Source organism: Sceloporus undulatus, chromosome 5 (genome assembly GCF_019175285.1).
Source record: "Sceloporus undulatus isolate JIND9_A2432 ecotype Alabama chromosome 5, SceUnd_v1.1, whole genome shotgun sequence".
NCBI lineage: Eukaryota > Metazoa > Chordata > Lepidosauria > Squamata > Phrynosomatidae > Sceloporus > Sceloporus undulatus.
The window spans coordinates 95,066,669-95,086,961 of NC_056526.1; the positions used below are offsets into that span (position 1 = coordinate 95,066,669).

General features: G+C 40.3%; 1 protein-coding gene across 3 annotated transcripts in view; it reads left to right on the plus strand.

Moving 5' to 3' along the window:
• The window catches only part of TAPT1 (transmembrane anterior posterior transformation 1), a 195,182-nt gene that overhangs the window by 764 nt on the left and 174,125 nt on the right, over positions 1 to 20,293 (plus strand). The gene's annotated exons all lie outside the window — the stretch shown is intronic.

Consider the following 20,293-nt stretch of genomic DNA (forward strand, 5'->3'; position numbering starts at 1 on the left):
TATTAGTTTTGAGTTGCACAGTCAAGTTGGCATAGGCAAGAAATACATTAAGAAGAAAGGATTTATTCAGATTGTTAAACTGAGTGCAATTACCTATTTTATTTCAGTGTTTTGGTGGTTAAATGGTTAATGCTATTTAATATGCTTTTAAATACAATTTTAAACTTACAATGCAAATAACAGACATCAGTTTTTCTTCCACTGCATGTTGCCCATAATCCTGAGGAAGAATTCTGCTGATAGCCAGAATAAATCATTTTTATTCTCCAAGCCTGAACTAGTTAGCTATGCAGAAGAAAAAGCAGCCAACCGCAAAAGCAATAGGAGATAAACCTTGGTTGCCATAGGGAGCAGTTAAACAACTGTGGTCTATACTCTTCATCCTGCATATATAATATGGTGGTGTGCACTGTATTTGGGAGTGTTTAATATTGTGTTTGAAACTGTGCTTAATTCCTAAATTAAGAGGTCTTCATTGAAAGTTGTATCCTCTGACTAGGATGTCCTGTCTGCCTTAATATAAGGATGCTGAGATACCTTTTTCCTTATAAAATTACCTAAAGCAGGAATAGCAGTCACTTATTCCAATATCTAGTTTTCGTAGAGGACAGTGATAGAGTGTTTCCCAGTATTCAGTCTCCCCTTTTGGAGGGACTTAACTGAGCATTTTGTAGCAGTTCCCTTCTGTATTCTTCGATGAAACATCCACTTTCAGCTCTTTAGTTTTGGTTCCAAACTTGTCTGGCTTTGGGCCTTGGATGCCATTTGTTTTGAAGCTGATTGGGAAGTATTACCTCCTAGCAATCTTCACCAGTGCTGTTTAATATCTATATGAAGCTGTTTGAAAGGGTGATCTTTGTGGGCTTTTGAAGCAATGGGCTAGTAGATAAGGTTAAAAATCAGTTTTGGAAAGCAATGGGCTAGTAGGTGAGGTTAAAAAGGGTGGTGTTGAATGCAGACAAGGTGGAAATGTTTAATATAGGCCCATCCCGCACAGGCGGAAAGTACGTGTGCGGCACATACTAGGGTTAGGAAAGGGCGTCCTTTCCGGATGCCCCTAACCCCAGTACGCGCTGAGCGCATACAAAATGGCAGCGCCCATTCTACATGGGCAGCGCCATTTTGACGTAGTGAACGCTTAGCGTCCGCACGTCTCAGCGCCATTATGATGCCATAAGTGCGCCATTGGTGCCTTGTGGCGTCATAAGGGCGCCGCAAGAAGAAGCTGCATTTTGCAGCAGCTTTTTGTTGCGTGGAGGAGTCGCGCGGTTTGGCCTCTGGGGCTCATCCGCGCAGCAAATGACGGCGCCAGCAGACCGCCCTTTTTGGGCGGTCTGTAAAACACCATAGTCTGTTATAGCAGTGAAAATGGGACAGTAATCATCCAGTCTAAATAAGCTGCTGAACCATTGCTTATTTCCAAATAACAAAGAGCAGGGGTTGCTAGGATTGTCCTTTATTAACTGTACAGGTTACAACAATCTTTGAAGAGAGAGACAGAGAGAATCTCACCATCTTTCCTTTGGGATGGAATACTGCAGTACAGAGCTTAAGCACCTTAAAGGCACCAGATCCTGTCTGATCTTGGCAGCGAAGCAAGGTCAGCCATGATTAGTACTTGAAATGGGAGACTATCAAAGAATACCAGGTACTGCAGACTATATTTCAAAGGATGGAACTGGCAAAACCACCTTTGAGTATGCCTTCACTAAGAAAACCCGATGAAATTCATGGGGCTGCCATAAGTCTATAGGCAACTTGGAGGCACACACATGCACTGCAGTACAGTTTTTAATGGGTCTGCCCATTAGAGCTCATGCCGTACCTCACCTGTTGGATCTCAGGGAATGGGAATTATTCAACTAGTTTTGCCGCTATTGTGCTTGCTATCTGTGAGCTTCAGGACCCAGAAAAAATTCTTATCTTGAAAGTCTCTCATTGTCTGAAAACTGACATATTTTAGAGATTGTCTCTTTATGTTTAAAGTCTAGGGCTAATGACAGTGGTGTTTATCAGACGAGCTCTTAAAGAGCTACTATTCCAGTGTGACTCCTCTAGCTGCCTCCTGTTGCATGCTGGGATTGGCAGTTTTAAGGAGGGGTATTTAGAATTCTCAGGCAGAGAAGTTCAGCTCCTTAAAACTGCCAATCCCAGCATGCAACAGGAGGCTGCTAGAGGAGTCACACTGGAATAGTAGCTCTTTAAGAGCATAGTGTGATAAACATCAGACTTAGTAAGACCCTGCATACCTTATTATGTTGTGCTGCTAGTGTGCCTTCAGGGCATTTCTGACTTGTGGCAATCTTAAGGTGAGGTACCACAGGGTTTTCTTGGCAATATTTGGTCAAGAGAAGTTTGCCATTGCTTTCCTCTGAGGCCGAGTGTGACATGCCCAAAATCACCCTATAGGTTTCATGGTCAAGCTAGGATTTGAACCCTGGTCTTTAAAATATTATTTGGCCCCAAAGCTTTGGAATGACTTTCTTTGTGAGATGATGTTAGACATTGCTCCTTTAAGAGCTGATACAAAACTAATTTAGTTTGAAAGGCCTTTTACTGTTAAGATACTTTGCAGGATGTTTAGGTGGGTTATAGACCGCCGAAAAGCGGCGGTCTGGCTCCGCCGCTGCTTGCAGCATCCAGGAGATGAAGCCTTTAAACGGCGCGACTCCCGGACACTGCAGAGAAGGAGCGCAGAAATTGCGCTCCTTCTCGGGCCCCGGAAGAGGCGCCGCAAGTGCCAAAGGGCGCACTCGCGGCATCACTTCCGGTGTGCCACGTGTGGACACAGAGTGTCCGTTATGTCAATATGGCGGCGGCCATGTGGAACGGCCACCGCCATATTGTACGTATTGACTACGTATTAGGGTTAGGGGGTGCAGAAGCACTGCCCCTTCCTAACCCTAATACGTATTCAATACGTATTTTTTGGCGGTTTGTAACCCGCCTAAGTCTTCATTTGAGTTTTAAGTGTTGGCTGCTGAGTTTTGATAACTTTTGTAATTAACATGTTATGTTTAATTACTGTATATTAAGATTTTTTTTAAAAAAATGTCTCTATGTAAGCTTCATTTGCATGTGTAGGTTTGGTCAAATGTGGAGCATTCTGGCTGGAATTGAAAGCAAAATGAAAGGGAAGAAGTGAAATGATTTGTTGAGCTGGGCAGGATGATTCCTGGGGAGGAGACTCATAATTTCAGTGCAGTGGAAAAGCCTTTATACCTCTTCCTTTTGGTTGCATTTTATTTATTTATTTTAAATCTTTCTTTTCTTTCTTTCTTTTTTACAGTATATTTAAGGCTGATGGCTTTGGCAGATCAACAGCAGCAGGAGAGCTCCAGCTGCCACTGTTCCCCATTTCTTGGGGCACTCTGCTGCTGCTGTTCAGCCAACAAAAAGAAAAGATATAAAAGAAAATAATAAAACATGAGAGGTAAGAATCTCTCTGAATAATAAACTTTTTTTAAAAATCCAAAATTATGACCACAGATGATTTACATAATTTTAAAGTTAGACAACGATGACGATGAAATAGTTGAAAGTTTTCCATATCTTGGTTCCATCACCAACCAAAATGGAGCCTGTTGCCAAGAAATCAGAAGAAGGCTAGGGCTTGGAAGGGCAGCTATGAAGGAATTATAATTGAATACTAAAGTTAGGATGGTCTCTGCGATTGTATTTCCCATGTCTATGTATGGCTGTAATAGCTGGACAGTGAAGAAAGTTAACAAGAAGAAAATCAACTCATTTCAAATGGGGTGCTGGAGAAGAATTATGAGGATACTGTGGACTACCAAAAACGCAAATACATGGGTCCTAGAAGAAATCAAGCCTGAATTCTTCCTAGAAATTCTTCCTAGAATTCCTAGAATTCTTCCTAGGTGACTAAACTGAGAATGTTGTACTTTGGACAAATCATGAGAAGAAGACAATAATGCTTGGCAAGGTAGAAGGCAGTAGGAAAAGAAGACCTCATTACACATAGATGGACTCAAGGAAACCACAGTCTTGAATCTCCAACATCTGAGGAGGGATATTGATGATAGGGTGATGACTTGGAGGTTTCTCATTGATGAAGTTGCTGTAAGTCAAAGTTGACTTCACAGCAGCTAAAAAAAACAAATGACCCTCCCCAGGTGCCCAGGTAATGTAACCCCCCCATTTTTTCTCTCCCTAAAATCATTTTGGGATTAATATCAGAGTTTAAAGAAAAACAAACAGAAACAGTTTGCCACTTGCTAAATGAGTGCTGTTGTTTTGCCCCACTCTTTTTAAACCCAGGGCTTGGAAGTAATATGTTACTTTACCTGTAACATACTATATCCTTTGGCAACAGGAAATTAATGGTCTCCGTTTGCCAAATTAAGTAATGACATTTCATGTAAAAAGTAACAATTTTCTGGGAGGGGAAGGATTTCATTAGAAGGTTTTCTGAAATATTTCTTTCTATTTTAGGCTAATTTATGTTCATGCCCCCCCCCCACACCAACAACATTAGGTAACCAGCAATGTAACAACAGAAATAATATATTGCTATAAAAGCTGTATAGTTATAAGTGGAAATTGCTACTTCCCCTCTGTGCTATGTGTAGTGAGTTACATAGTGAGTTAATTTTTAAAGTAACTTCCTAAGCTTTCATTAAACCACTTTGAATATGGGGAAATACATACTGGTAGGCATACTGAAGCCTCTTTATTTCATTAGGCCTAAACATATCTAATTCTGCATTGGAGTTAGGCCATTTATATTTTAATCATGTATTATAGGCCCTACCCTATTGGTGGGCAGTCAGTCCATGAAGCTGACCGCCTGTGGATCATCACACCCCATATTATTCAACAATGGCAACATGAAGCCACATAACGCTGAAGCATGTGCATGTATGTTGTTGCCACTGAATAACATGGGGCACAATCATCCCCATTTTTAGCATCCAGGGGCAGGAACAGAATCAAACCCTCACTGATACAGAGGGCCCACTGTCTAAATAAATAATATCTATTAGTTAAGAGTGACATTCAAAATATCTTGCATAGGATGTGCAATTGTTTTGTCATCGCTCCTGTCCCTTCTTTTGAAAATCAGTGCTCGTATCCAGTAAGTGTTTGAACTTCAGTCAGAGAACTGTGTTTTAAGTACACATGTCAAGCTTTTTTCTGATACCTCAGTCTTCAGGGACAGATATCATATCACATCATTTTCTGCAACTGTCTGAGCTCTCTTGAAAAGGTATGCTGGCAATGATTTCAAGCAGAGCATTACATTTCCAGCCATGCAGGATTACCATGGACAGTCTGGGAATGATGCAGTACTCAAGAAATTTTTCACCTTTCCCATGCATCACTGAAACCTGGCAGGGGGCTTACAATATGCTGTCTAGACAGCATCAACCTGTAAAGTGGCATTGCCTTCTGGCATCTTGCTACGTAGGCTGGCTGTGTCTGAACTTATTCATAAAAGACAATTTATTCAGGTTGTATGTAGATATTTTCTTCCTTATATTTTTAACACTTTTCAAAAGGGGGGGGGGGGGGGGCAAGGCAGCTAACAAAATTAATCTTTGAAATACAGGTTGATAGCATAAACTAATTAAGGAAAACAAATTGCTTTAATACCAAAACAAATGACTTTAAAAAGAACAGAAATGAAAATTAATTTTCAGTCACTCAATAAAGCGTACCTGTTTGGATTAACAGTGCATTGTACATCAACTCACATTAATGCACAAAGGTCTGTTGGAATAAAATGTCTGGCCTAGGCTCCCTTGTCAGTCCTACTTCCTGGGAGCTACAACAAAAAAAGGCCATTTTCTTCAAGTACCAAAAGCAAATAACAAAATTGTATGGAAGAAGAGGATGTTTAAAAGGACCGTGCCTATATATTTCCAATGGAAACGTGCAGCTAGAATGGACTGACAATGCTTGACATCAAGATTGTTGGGAAAGTAGAAAGGATGTCATAGCAGGAAAAAATAATGCTGTAACATGCAACAAGATAGTGAGGGCATTAAAATAAATATCACAAACAGAAATAAAATAATCTATGATTTCTGAGGCAGGTTTTTATATACAGTACAATATACTAAGACGGGCTCACAGGTCTAAGTCTAAGAAAATTATTGCACTGGGGTTAAAACATTTCCCAGTGCGTTCTAACGGGGGCGCGCACGGAGCGTGATGGGAACCCAATGGGGCCCAGAACGCTAGTTTACTGCACGGTGGAACGCCGCTGCCACCACCGAGTGTTCCCATAGGGTTCCAGGAGACGCCATTTCTGGGGATGCTTTGATAGTTTTTCCCATTTCGAAGGTATTACATTCACCTTAACCTGGAGAAAATCCTACTGGAGATTTCCTGGATTCAAGACAATGTCTCCACTGCTGCACCAGTTAAGAAAATCTATCCATAAACCAAAGTGGCATAGATATAGGCTGAATGATGAAGCAGTGAGAATCCTGTGGTCTGTACTGCTTAGGTATCCTCTCATTGTACTTTTAAGAGAGGCAGAAATTTATCTGTATTGTGCCCAAACCCTTCAATGTGTTACATCAAAGACCTTCTTGTGTAGTAACTGTTGTCACATGCTAGCCAAAGCCTTGAGCTTGGCCTACTTATGTTAGCAGCATAAGGCAGTACAGCTTGAAGGCAGCAAAGCAAGGACATCTGTTATTTGTTAAATTCCCTCTACATTATTTCCCTTGCTATTTGAAATACAAAACAGTCATATGAAAAAGAGAAGTTCTAACCTAGCCTTCTTCTCCTGGACTAGTTACCTACTTATATATATTACAGCCCACCTGCCTCCCCCAAATGGGACAATATCTAACCATACAGTCTCCATCCACAGTCTGAAATGGTACGCTCCCTTCTAATAATACATCAGGACTAGCAGCTCATTTCCACTTTATTTTGCTGCTTTTGTGAAGATCCATACCTTTACATCTGAGTCTGGCTTCTGTCAGCACAGAAAGTTGTCCAGGTGGTATTTGACACAAAGCGGTGAAAGTAAATTTGAAAGTGCTTGTTAGAAATCCTCTAATTTCCCTCTTTTTTTCTAGGGCTACAACTGCTCCAATATCACAACATTTGAAGTTTAATTTTCTTAATAGAGTTCAGCCCAGCTTCTGTCAAAGTCAGTGAATATATTTTCCTCTTCTCTCAATATCCCCACAGCTTTTCAGTCATTTTGAAGTCTTTTGTACCACAAAAATCCAATTTCTTGAAATTAATTTCCCCATTCCCTTGAGCTATTTTCTCACTATGGAAATGGCTTACTACATGCACAAAAATGTTGTTTTTATTGTTTGTTTTATTTCTTTGTAGAACGATGGAAATTATTTCAGCTTACTCATATGCTCTGATTCTGTGGTAAGCCCAAAGTAATGTTTATCAGTCTTTAGGCTCCTTGAGGAGGAGACAAACAAGTTTTTTTAAATGAGAAATTAGGAAATATTGGGTTTATTCATCATCTACTAGGTCTAAATACTTTTTTTAAAAGGAGAGAAAGCATAGAGGAATGCTTTAATTAAAGGTCTACATATTGTCCTGCTATTGATCAGATTATTTCATGTACATGAGGGATGCCAACTCTTACAGCCATCCCATCCATTTGCAGTGAGCAGCTTCCATTTTAGCGGTGCCATTAATCCTCTCTGGGTTTCATCTGAACTTTGAAGGAACAACTGAGGATGCTAAACCTTGGCCTGTTACAGACTGCCAAAATAAAGCTGCTTCGAGTCTCTTTGGAGGTATGGTATTTAAGTGAGGCATGCATCCTAAGAATCCAGAAGCTGCACCAAAAGCTGCACTCCGGTGCTTAAGAATGGAGTGTGGCTTTGGTGTGACCTCCGGACTCTTAGGACCCACGCATCATTTAAGTAGCATACCTCCAAAGAGACCCAAAGCAGCTTTATTTTAGCAGTCTGTAACAGGCCCTTATCCCCAAAATAGGTTCAGCACTTTTATTAGTCCCATTGAGTTCAAACTCAAATCTGGAGTAGACTGAAAGGGAAGCCGCCAACTGCTCTTGATCACATCTGGGGTTGATCCTGATCTGTAGTTTTGTAGACAGTCCTGTATACATGTGTGTGAGTGTGTCTATGAGAGTGATAGAACTTTACAAACAGAACTGTATGAATGAATTGGCAAACTGTTTCGACATCTGCTTTCTCCTGTTGCTCAAAATAAAAATAAGCTGTACCCATCCACACACATTATAGTGATTAACAAATAGAACATTATAAATAAATTAGCAAACTGTTTTGGTTTCTTCCTTCTTCCGTTGCTCAAAATAAAAGTGAGATGTATCAAATGTGGTAGCTCAGAACACTCTTATCAATCTTCTTAAGTATTATCATCTAGACCATGTGATGTAAAAGTCTCAAGTTTGTGGACCAATTTTTTTGTCTTTCATCCAAAGTTCTTGAAATAGAGAGTGCTTCAGTTCAGATGTCAAGCCAGAGAGTCTATGTTATTCTGAGTTAAAGCATTTAGCAACTGCTTGCTGAAGCTTCCTGGGGCACATTCATACTATAGAATTATAGCACTATTATTCCATTTTAACTTCTTCTGTGTCCAAGCCTGCTTTTCTTACAAGTAAGGTGATAACATGCAGCCTTGTCTGACTCCTTTGCCAGTTGGGAACCATTCTGATTCTCCATGTTCTGTTTTGACAGTAGTCTCTTGTCCTGAGTACAGATTCATCATCAAGACAATCAGATGTGTTGGCATTCCCATGTCTTTGAGGGCATTCCATAGCCTTTCATGATCTATGCAGTCAAAGGCTTTGCTGTAGTCTATAAAGCACATGCTGATTTTCTTTTGAAATTCCCTGGTGCTCTCCATTAGCCATCATATGTTTGCAATGTCCCTTGTGCCTCTTCCTTTCCTGAACCCTGCTTGGACCGCTAGGATTTCTCTCTCCATGTATAGTTAGAGTCTATGTTGTATAATTTTGAGCATAATTTTGCTTGCATGGGATATTGGTGCTATGGTTCTATAATTGCTGCAATCTTACCACCTACCTAATCTACAAAAACTGGGGACTAGGAAGAGAGACTCTAAGGAGGATAATAGGTTGACGGGTGAGGGTCCTCAAGCCATTTGAGGCCTCACATGTTTAAACCAGCAGATTGAATTATGCTCAATTCTTCTTGAGTGTTTAAGTGGTTTCCAAGTAATGGCAGCCCTAAGGTGAAGCTAGCACAAGATTTTCTTGGGAAGTTTTTTCAGAGGGGGTTTGCAATTTCCATCTTCTGAGGCTGACAGAGTGTGACCTGTCTAAGGTTACCCAGTGAGTTTCCATGACGAAGCAAGGTTTCAAACCCTGCTTTTCAGAGTCATAGTCCAACACTCAAACCACTACAACATGCTAGCTCCCAATTATGCTTATCATGGACTCTGTTTTAGAACTAATAAGCTGTGTTCCATGTATCTGGTCCCAATTAATAACTAGCTGCTATATTTTGAACCAACTGAACAATCTTTGATGGTATTGTACACTGTGCATACTGTATGGCACTTTTAGAAATGTAGGCAGTAAATTAAATGAGAAAATTTCCCTTCTCAGCATGCCTACTTTCTAAATTAAAAAGGCCCATATAGTTTAGCCTTAGTGTATAAAGAAGGTGCTCCAATCCCATGATCCATAATTTGTTCATTCTTCAACATTTCAGCACTTTCTTGAGCATACCTGATAGTTTGAGAATTTTATTACAGAGCATTCCAGAATGTTAGGGAATTTGCACTGCTGTCTTTCCTGTCTGTCATCCTCAATCTCCATCCTCCATTACCAGCACTGTTGCCTTCCCCATCTTCTCACTGTTGCTTCTGCCCACATCCATCCCTGTCACTACCACCATTGCATTCACTGCCCATCATCTTTCCTTTCGGTGGTGCCATCCTCCATCTTCTGCCCCTATTGCCCTTCTTTCCTACCTCTTTGAAGATAGGTGGCCAAGACAGAATAGTATTCTGTTGATGGCACTAACCATTTTGCTACTCAATAAATTCCTTTCCTGGTTTGGTAGAGCTGATATTGGTGGTGCTGGAGACTCCTCAGCTCTGTTACATTCATTCTCAGGTAGTATTTTCTTGACTGTTGGATAATGCTAATTTTTTTCCTTCTTACCATTCTTCTCCATTCTTCTTCTCTCCTCTTCCTTCTGTCTGGTACGGTGTTTTAGTGGCTGTTGTTTTTTCCAGACTGTTGTTTTAACCGGATATCAGATAAGATAAAATTGAGCTACACCTATAGATTTGGGCTTTGTGTGTTCTTCTGGTTCAGCAACCAGCTGGAAGTACTTCAGGGATTTTTTCTATCCCCATTGCTAGCCAGGGTCAGGAAGTAGCATTCATCAAAATAACACATCTGGAAGGAAACAAGCCTAACTTATGAATTGTGCTTTTCAGTGCCTCAAGAACAAACTTGCTGATCCACTTCGCTTAACAATTTGAATAGTTTTTGTTCACATAGAAAGTAAGTGTATAACAGCCAGTGCCTTTCTGGGGCCTCTCTATGTGTTACCTGAAGGAGGTGGCTTGATACACTTACATGTGTGCGACTGCTGCCAGGACAAATTCATGTAGTGAAACTGGATGAAGAGAAAATAGGATATAGTAGTACTCTATTAAAGAAAATCTGTTTAGAACCAGGAAGGAATCAATCCCAGGGCCCTCTCACTTGCAGAAAGAGATCTGAACAGCCCACTGTTGGGAGCTTACATCAGCCTAGGCAGATGAAAATCTGATGGGCAGAACAAGAAATAGAAGTTAGAATGGCAAGGAGGAAACAAGGCCAAGTGACAGTGAATCTGGAAACGTAGGCAGATGGAATATATTCTTTCTTGTTCCATACTAAAGAGCAGTGAGAAGCCAGTGTGCAAGCTGGTTCTGAGCATCACCCAACCTAAGGAGAATAAGCAAGAGAACCAGGAGAGTGTTTATGTTGTTTTCTGCAATGTGGGGAAGCCCTGATTTCTTAATTTTCCTTATTCTTGCTTTGTTCCATCCTCTCCCATAGTAGCACCATATTTCTTTTTGTTGGCTTTTGTTTGCTTGACTCACTTGTCATGTTGGCCTGTTGGCGTAATGTTAAAAGGCAGCTGCCAATAGATGCCAAGAAGAGGAATGTCAAAAGAAGTTTCACTCTCATCCCAGATCCTTCAAATGAGTTAGAGGGGAAATTTTGCTAAGTTTATAGCTATTTTTTATTTCACTTTGTATTCAGGGAATACAAACAAGCAAATGGTAATGATGAGGAGGAAGAAGAGGAGCTTCCAAGCCAGTGGGGGTAAAATCTGTTGGTTAGTAGAGGCCTGAACCATACCAGGTGGCCAGTGAGGCTGACCTTGAGCAATGGTCCAGGTCTGCATCACAGAAATGCTATCCCAGATAGGTGTGGCAAAACTGTGCTCGCCTTTAGGAGAGCAATGGAGAGTATTTATTCCAGCAGGCACTGGTAAGATGTTAGATCTTCAATGGATTTCACTGGATATCTCTGTTACTTCTTTTATTATTGGAGGCTCCCTTTCATCTGCTTCATCTTTTTGTTTTTGTTTTGTTGTAAGATTTTATGAAGGCTGTGAAGTTGGTCTTTTGCACTATGTGATTGAAGATGAAATGATGGCTAGAACTCATTGCACCACCTAAATTTAATCTTCATCTTATACTGGCATAAAGATTACCATGTTACTCTGAGCTGAGCAGAGAACTTCCATGGTTCCCCTAAGGCAGGAGTGGAAAATATGTGAGGCTATGGGGCAACATCACCCACCTAGGAGACCTTGGGGTAGGCTGTATTCACACATACACACACATATATCACCACAAAAAATTGTGGCTGGTAGGGGGCATTTTGACCGCATGTTTAGGCTCAGGAAAATCCTTTTTTCAAAACCAGAAATGACGGATTTACCTCTGGTTTATTTCCAGTTTTTAAAAAGTCCCTTCCTGGGCCTAAAATGGCCAGTGACCAAAATATGGCAAAAATGCCCACCATACTCTCTACAGAACGTTTGGGGATATTTTTTTTTTTTATCCTTGGGGTGCCCTGTGGGCCACAAAAGAACCATGGGGACCACATGCAGCCCACAGACTGCACTTTGCCCACACCTGTCCCAAGGCAAAGATAGAGTCCCTGCATTCTAGCCATGCTTTTGTGTTCTGAAATGGAGAATGACCATTACTTTTTATATTTTTATATGTGGGGGTAGGTAAAACCTCTAACTATACACTTACCAGTGCCACCTGCAGCAGTCCTCATGGCCACAAAGTCTCCTTTCGTGACTTCCCTCGTCCCCTTGTTTTTGCACCATCTAGGCTTCTGAAGTTTTCTGGTGAATGTTTTGCACTTTATTGGTCCTAGTAGATGCATTATTCAACTGTGGATTGAGGAAGCTCTATGATTCTATGAAGCATACATACTTGAAAGAGTTTTATCCACAAAGAAGCTGTCGCCCATATGCTGGTCTTCGGTGGAAGTGGGGCGTGGAAAAGGGTTGTACATATTCACGTGGTAACCACTCTGTCTTTTTCCTCTTGCTTCTGTTTTCCATCTAAAATCCCCTTTTGATTTAGAAACTAAAGTAGGGTACAGAGAGTATCTAGAATGCTGTTCCAGACATCCATGGAGCAATAAGGCATTCAATAGCAAACCACTTAGGTCTCTGACTGAAATTTCAAAACAGAAAAGGAAATGGTTGTTTGTGTTGTTTTCTCACATTTCTAATTGAGGTTTCCTGTCCATTAATAATTGAGCAAAGGCCAACATTTTTAGTTATTTAAATTTTCCAGTTCTACAATGTTGAAACATTTTTTCTTTAAAAAATATTACTGTAAGTAGAATGTGTGGATTGTTGAAATGTGTGTTAGGTGGATGCAGTGAAAGATGCACAACAATATTCTGCTTTACTATGAAGTCATAGGGAGTAGATATACTCAGCACTCAGCTTTGCTGGAACAATTACATGCAAAGGCATTTGCTTCTGAAAACCCACAAAGAAATTTCATGTGTAAAATAGCTTGATTCTTGGGGGCATATCAATTGATCATAGACTTTGTCTGATTGGGCCAAAAGATTCTGGCACTGTCCTGTTTGGAAAAAGCACAACCCAAACACCAGTTCTGGTGAAGCAGTGTGGATGATATCTTGCACCAGAACCACAGTATAATAAGCTTGTTTTTTTTAAAGAATTAAAATTAAAAATTAAAACCTGTTGCTTCATATCTTCCAGAGCCCTCTATTTCTGCAGCTGTCTGTAACTGCTGTACCTTGTTCTGACCTCAGAAGTAAGCAACCTGTAGTGGCAATGGACATGCTGGGTGGCCCAGTGGGACACCCATGCAGGCAGCCCCTGGGACCGGAAACGGAGGCCAAAGTAACAGGGGCAGGTCAGGGCAACTGCAGGGGCAGGATACTCTGGGCTACCTGTGAAGTATCCTGGCCAGTGCAGACAAAACCATAGAGCAATGATGGTGAACCTTTTAGGGACCAAATGTCCAAGCTAAAAGGCCTTCTGGCACCAGGTGTTAACCAGTATTGGAGATGGGACTTCAGGAGGGAACAGGACTTTCAGGTTCAGACTTCCACCCTCCAGGGAAGGGACATCTGGGGTGAGACTTCTTCCCACACCCTCCCAGGCCTTGAGTTGCCTCTCCAGAGACAGCTGAAGCCCCAGGGAAGCAAGGGAGGAATAATAGAAACAGGTGCATGCCTCTTCCTCTTCTTCCCCTTCCCCAGCAGGTCTTCAGCTGCCCCTCTAGAGGCAGTTAAAGGCTCGAGAAGAGGAGGAACAGGCATGCGCCTGCTTCTCCTCCTCCCTCCATACCCTCCCGGGTCTTCAGCTGCCTCTCCTGGTGCCTTGAAAAAGGGTTTCCCCACCCTCACATGCCGCCAAAAAATGGCCTTGCATGCCAGCTCTGGCACGCGTGCCATAGGTTCACCACCACAGCCACAGAGTTATTAGATGTGAGTCTGTATTAAATGTGACATGCCCTGAACTCTTAGGCCAGGGATGGAGTATAAATTGAACAATAAATATATTCAGCTCAGTGTGCTGGTAGCCACCTGTTTTTAATTCAGAACAGCATACAAAGAACCCTTCTGGATGAGACCAAAGAGTTCTCTAATCTGGCATACTGTTGCTACATTGACCAAGCAGATCCTATGGGAAGCCTACAAGCAGAGAATATGAATAAGAGGACCCCTCTGCTTGTGTCTGATATTCACACACATTCTCCCTCTATTACACAACCATGCTTAGTGGCCGTTGATGAACTCCTCTGTGATTTTTGTCTAATCTGCTTTTAAATTGTTGCCAACATTTTATCATGTTAACTATGGGGCCTGAATAAAAAGCAGACACGCAACCTAGAAGGCCCTGTTGTCTGGTGTAGATTCCCCCCCAAAAAAAAATATTCACCAAACTCTTGCATTTTGATGCTCATTTACAAGAAGCTGTTTACAAGAACCATAGCATGGGCCTTTCTATAGTACAGGGGTAGGCAACCTGCGGCCCGCGGGCCGGATGCGGCCCGGCAAGGCCTTGGGACCGGCCCCCACCCGGTCCTGCTGCCGGAGCCTTTGGCCTCTTGCGTGAGGGTGTGGGGCCTTTGGCCTATCAGGAGGAGGCGGGCAAGGGGGGCAATTGTCTATAGAAGCCTCAGAAATATGCATTTATATTAACATTTTTTTAAAAATCAGCAAATTTTTTTTGTGTCCTCCATTTTTTTAAAAAGTGCCCTCCATTTGAAAATTTTGTCCTACATTTGACCCGGTTTATTTATTTATTTCAATGTTTTAAAAAAATCATTTAATTATTTATTTTTTGGCTTTGGCCCCCCCAGTTGTCTGAGGGACAGCAACCCGGCCCACGGCTCATAAAGGTTGCCTACCCCTGCTATAGTACAATTAAAGATTAATTAGTTAATTAAATAACTCAGCCCTTTCTTCCCTGTACTATAAAATTATCATATAAAAATTGAGTAAAATCCTACTGTAATGGGAAAATTATTAAAATATAGTCATATAGTCATCTAAGATATTTGAAATAGTTGTAATATAGTTGAAAAGGAAAAAAATCATATTCATAAATATTTGTTGTTGTTGTTGTTTTTGTTGTGTGCCCTCAAGTTGTTTCATGACAACCATCATGCGAAGCTATCATTGGATTTTCTTGGCAACCTTTGTTCAGAGGGTTTGCCATAGCCTTCCCCTGAGGCTGAGAGCCTGTGACTTGCCCTGGGTAACCCTGCGGGTTTCATGGCCAAACGTGGAATCAAACCCTAGTCTCCAGAGTTGTCGTCCCATGCTCAAACCACTCGTATTAGGCTTTGAAAAACAGGTTCCCAAATAGTTGGCAAATCCCATCAGGAAGAACAGGGGGAATTTTGTGCAAATTTTCCCTAGCATTTTAATATCCTGGAGTGTTGTAAAGCCATTATTTTGTGGATAAAAATATAGACATTTTTGTGCAGGAAACCTATATTATGTGCAGAAAAGTCTTTTCTTTTCTTTCTTTCTTTCTTTCTTTTTTAAATTTTGGCATTAAAAATCCTCATGTCTTTCTCTGCAAAATGATGCCTCAGAAATGCTTTGGGGATGCTCAAATTCAGGGAAAATAATGCAGAGGAATGTTCATATATATATTTTTTTCCACAGGAGGGAGAAAACTACCGCAATTATTCATCCTTGCTTTCAAGGATTAAATAGTTGGGGATTTATATCCTTCTACCAGATTCATAAGAAAGAGAGAACGAGAGCACACAAAAGCACTGAGACTGGAGAGCTCTGGTAAAATTATTCACCGTGTTTGGAAACTAGAGCTTTCTGTCAAAAGCAAAAAAACTAAAAACTCTAGCCCCCTCCTCTCCCCCTAGTATTTTCTTTATACAGAGAACTTGCTGAGAAATATAACCATTTTTGGAGATACAATGTGTTGCCTAATCCCCCCCGAATCCAGATTGGTGACAACTTCAGGAACATTCAGATTCTGTTTTCTTCATAGGATGTGATTTGGAAATTTTTCAGGTTTGTTTGGATCAGCCCAATTTAGTTCAGGATTCATCCAAATTCAAAGAACACCGCTAATAGAGACTAGGAAGCACCACTGACAAATAGCAGGAATGCAGCTTTGGAAGGGGATGATCCATGGTTGTAAGCATTAAATACTCTCCTACTTTAAAATCATTAATCCCTACTTCCTTCAGATACATTTAATTAAAAAGTTCCATTTTCCAGTAATTGCTCTTTATTTTATGTAACCTAAAAATGGACTTTTATTGCAGTGCAAGTGTGTTTATGTAAACATCCATCTGGCCACAGGGTATGAATCTAGAGGTTTATAATGAACTAGAGGAGATTAAGAAAGAATTGATATCCCTGAAAGAACTCTGATCTTATGTTCTTTGTAAAACAAAAAAAGAAGGGGGCTGTTTGTTCGCTTGCAGTTGTGGGAACAAAGAGATAAATTCAAGAAAAGTGGGAGAAAAAAGTTACTCGTCTCATCTAAAACCATCATTCTGCTGATTTTTCTAGCACAATAGAAGTTCCTATAGCTCTTATTACCACCCAGAGGAGGTTGGGAGGGCTGTTTTGGGGAAAGGAGATCTCCGGTTTACAGTCCTGCAGACAGAAAGCAGTTCCATTAACTGATGTACCTTCCAAATTCTAGTCGTTGTGTTCTTGGTAAAGGTAAAATTTGAACCAAAGCCTTTCAGATTCTTGGCTTTAGACTATTAGCCAATATCCTGAAGTAGGAGTGTTGAGTTGTTAATATTTTAAAGACCTCAATTTTTCCTTCTTTCCTTATTAAAACTGATAAGATTTGACTGCATGAAATTCCCATCAATTTTACAATTTTATTCTTAGTAGATATTTGAGGGAGACATTTTTGTCATTAACACAGCAACATTTAGTTTTGGTGTGCTAACTGAAACACAGGCCTGTTACAGACCTCCAAAATAAAACTGCTTCGGGTCTCTTTGGAGGTATGCTGTTTAAATGATGCATGGGTTTTAAGAGTCTGGAGGTCGTGCCAAAGCCACACTCCATTCCTAATCACTGGAGTCCAGCTTTGGTGCAGCTTCCGGATTCTTAGGATGCATGCACCATTTAAATAGCATACCTCCAAAGAGACCCGAAGCAGCTTTATTTTGGCAGTCTGTTAACAGGCCACATTGATGCTGAAACTAAAATTACCAAAACCTTTGAACAATATGCCTAGAGGTTTGTCATATTATTAATCTTTCTAGTAGGTGTTTCTACTACTACTAGAGTTCTGGTGGCAAGAATCAGTCCCTTGGCTAAAGACCAAGACTACATTTGCCCCACTATGTTGCCAGCCACTGTACTTCTCTTCCATTTATTAATGCAGGTTTCCTGCAATTCATTCTAAAAATAGAAGCAGTTATGTGAAAAACATGACATTTGTGTCTGAGCTGCAGTGTAGAAACAAGATTATTTCGTATAGACCTAGAAGGAGATTTATTGCACAGAAGCAGATTGCTGGGTTTTGATTTGTAAGCAGGGAATAGCCTTACTTCTTTGACTTTATTGCTTGCATGTAGATTATAATTGGGCTTGCAAAATGTAATCAGTATACCAAAAAAGAAAATCAACTAAAACTTAGTTGGTTAACTGATATTGGCCAGTTTGAGTCAGCAAGTGTAAAATTTGACCACTGAACCTATGATTTACATATTGACACAACAAAAGGATGCATTTGTTGATGGTGAGGGGTAGGTAGTTTAAATTTTTGCTTTTTTCGTTGTAGCATGTTACTGCTAATATGGAATAAGAAGAAAAATATTAAAGCTAGGCTTTGCTTCCACTTATCACAGCTGGAGGATTTTGTAACTTATCTTCATTTCATTTCTAAATGGCACACTCTTATTTAATTCACTTATCTGTTTTTCTCTGTTTGACCTGTGGTCTTATATTTACAATAAATAAAACAGTGATATCGATTGTTCAGTAGTTTCTGACTGACTTTCACCCTGTGTCCAATTGAAGTATGTTGGAGGAGAGACTCTGACTTCTGCCCAACCCATGGGCCACACCTGTCCTCTCCGATTTTTATGTAGGGACAAAGCATTTAGATAGGATCTACTTGCTTAAAATTCAGTATCTGTAGGTCTAAAAAGTGTAATCAGGTTCCCTTATAGGGACTTGAAATTTTATGTGCACTTTCGGTTTATGTGTTTTGAATTTTTCACACATACATCTTACCTATGTCCTCCAAGACAGGCATAACCTGTCAGGTGAGCGGTAAAGTACAGTCTGTCACTACAATAAGAAGTAAGGTAAAGTGTCAATGAGAAAATATTTGCTTCAGTTAAAACATCCATGTTAATTTTAAAATACTGGTAACACCTTATTACTATATCATATTAATACTAGCTTTCAAAATTATTAGCTTGATGTATTCTTAATCTTTGCCCATCTTAACTATAGAAAGACTAAGCAAGTGATCTAAGAGGCAAGTTAGGCTTTCATAAATGATAGTGAGATCAAGTTTGCAAGACTTGAGCAGGGCTTTGGATAAATGAGTGTCTGCGAGTTCTCTTATTCATTGGATTATCATAGTTCAAAGCCAGCTTGACAGCAATAAACAACAGCATTTCTTGAGTGCGAGCAGGTTTCAATTTGATAGCGAAGTCAAGGAAACTAAACACAGAATATCCTAACTGTGACAAATATATTGTTCCGTTATTTAGCCAAATTAGCTATTTAATGCAATATGGACTGGCACCAGGATATGCAAGCCAAGAAATGACACAACAGGAAATAGTTTCTGAGCAACTTCAGTTTTAAACTCAGGAATAACTGACACTGTTGTATTTTGGCCACATCATGAGAAGCCATGACTCATTAGAAAAGACAGTAATGCTGGAAAAGGTAAAAGGCAGTACAAACATAGGAAGATTGCCAGCCATGTGGCTAGACTCAGTTAGGGAGGCCACAGACCCAAAATTACCTAAGTAGAGCAGTGGAGGATAGCAGGGCTAGGAGATGTCTCCTTCACAGGCTCACCATGAGTTGAGGTCCACTTGAGGACAGCTACCAACAGCAAAAGGTAGAAAGCAATAGGAAAAAAAAGGAAGACCACATTCCAGAAGGATGTACTCAATCAAGGAGGCCATGGTCTTGAGTCTACAAGACCCGAGCAGGGCTACTGATAACAGGGACATGGAGATCTCTAAGTCATAGGGTCACCATAGGTCGAAGTTGATTTGATGGCAATTAACAACAATAATTTTAAAGAGTTACTGTTCATTCTAGTTAACAGACTCCTCTTGGATGCTGGTGCATTTTTGGCAGATATCACTGCCCAGAATGAAGGTTTTTGTCACAAGGCATCATGAAGAAAACAAAGGGGAAACACTTGGTAACCTGGTGTACCAGAGCTGTCTATCCAACACAATCCTGATCAACCAAAAAATATGGCTTTGTTATAGAACAAAGTTTGATGAAACTCTCCTTTTTTAAAAAAAAAAAGTGGGATTCTTATAGTAATTTATGCAAAGCTATGATTAAAAGTGCTTGGGCTGTGTCTGGTGAACTCTTAAACGAAAAAGAAAGCAGAGTAAAAACCCCACTTTGCTGGATACTGATTATTATTTTATTTTATTTTTGAGAAATGAATTTTGTGAATGCTTAGGTTCTGAGTGTGTGTCCTGTCTTTCTGGACAAATACAGTTATATCATAGGACTTCAGCTAGATCCAGATTGAGAAGTATATGCTGTTGGACTGCAGGTACCAGGAGCCCTAGCCAGTACAGTCAGTTGTAAGGTGCTCTGAGAGTTGCAGTCCAGCAACAGCTGGAGGACTGTATGATTTCCATTCCTGCTGTAGAGAAAAGATTTTGTGACGTGCACCATAAGTATGTGTATTGATAAGGTTTTCAGTACAAAGTGGTGTTTATATGTCAAATGTGATGAACAGTTTTAATCTCTATTGTTTTTAAATACGTTGTTAGCTGGTCTTGAGTCCCATTATTGGGAAAAGGCTGGATATAAAACAAACAAACAAACAAACAAACATTAAGTATTTGTACAGTAGCTTGAAGAAAATGTTTTGGTTGAATAGATTGATTTGCTGATGGGTGAAAGTTACTGAAGTCCTGCTGGAAGATCTTAATTGATTCCTAATCATGAATCATAAAGATGTCATCAGTGTGTCTCATATAGAATTCAGATCCAATGTTAAAGTACTGGTGTACTGTGGAGTCCATCAGTGTCTAAGGACATAGACATTAACATAAAGATACAGAATCCCAGCAGAGTTGAAGTAAT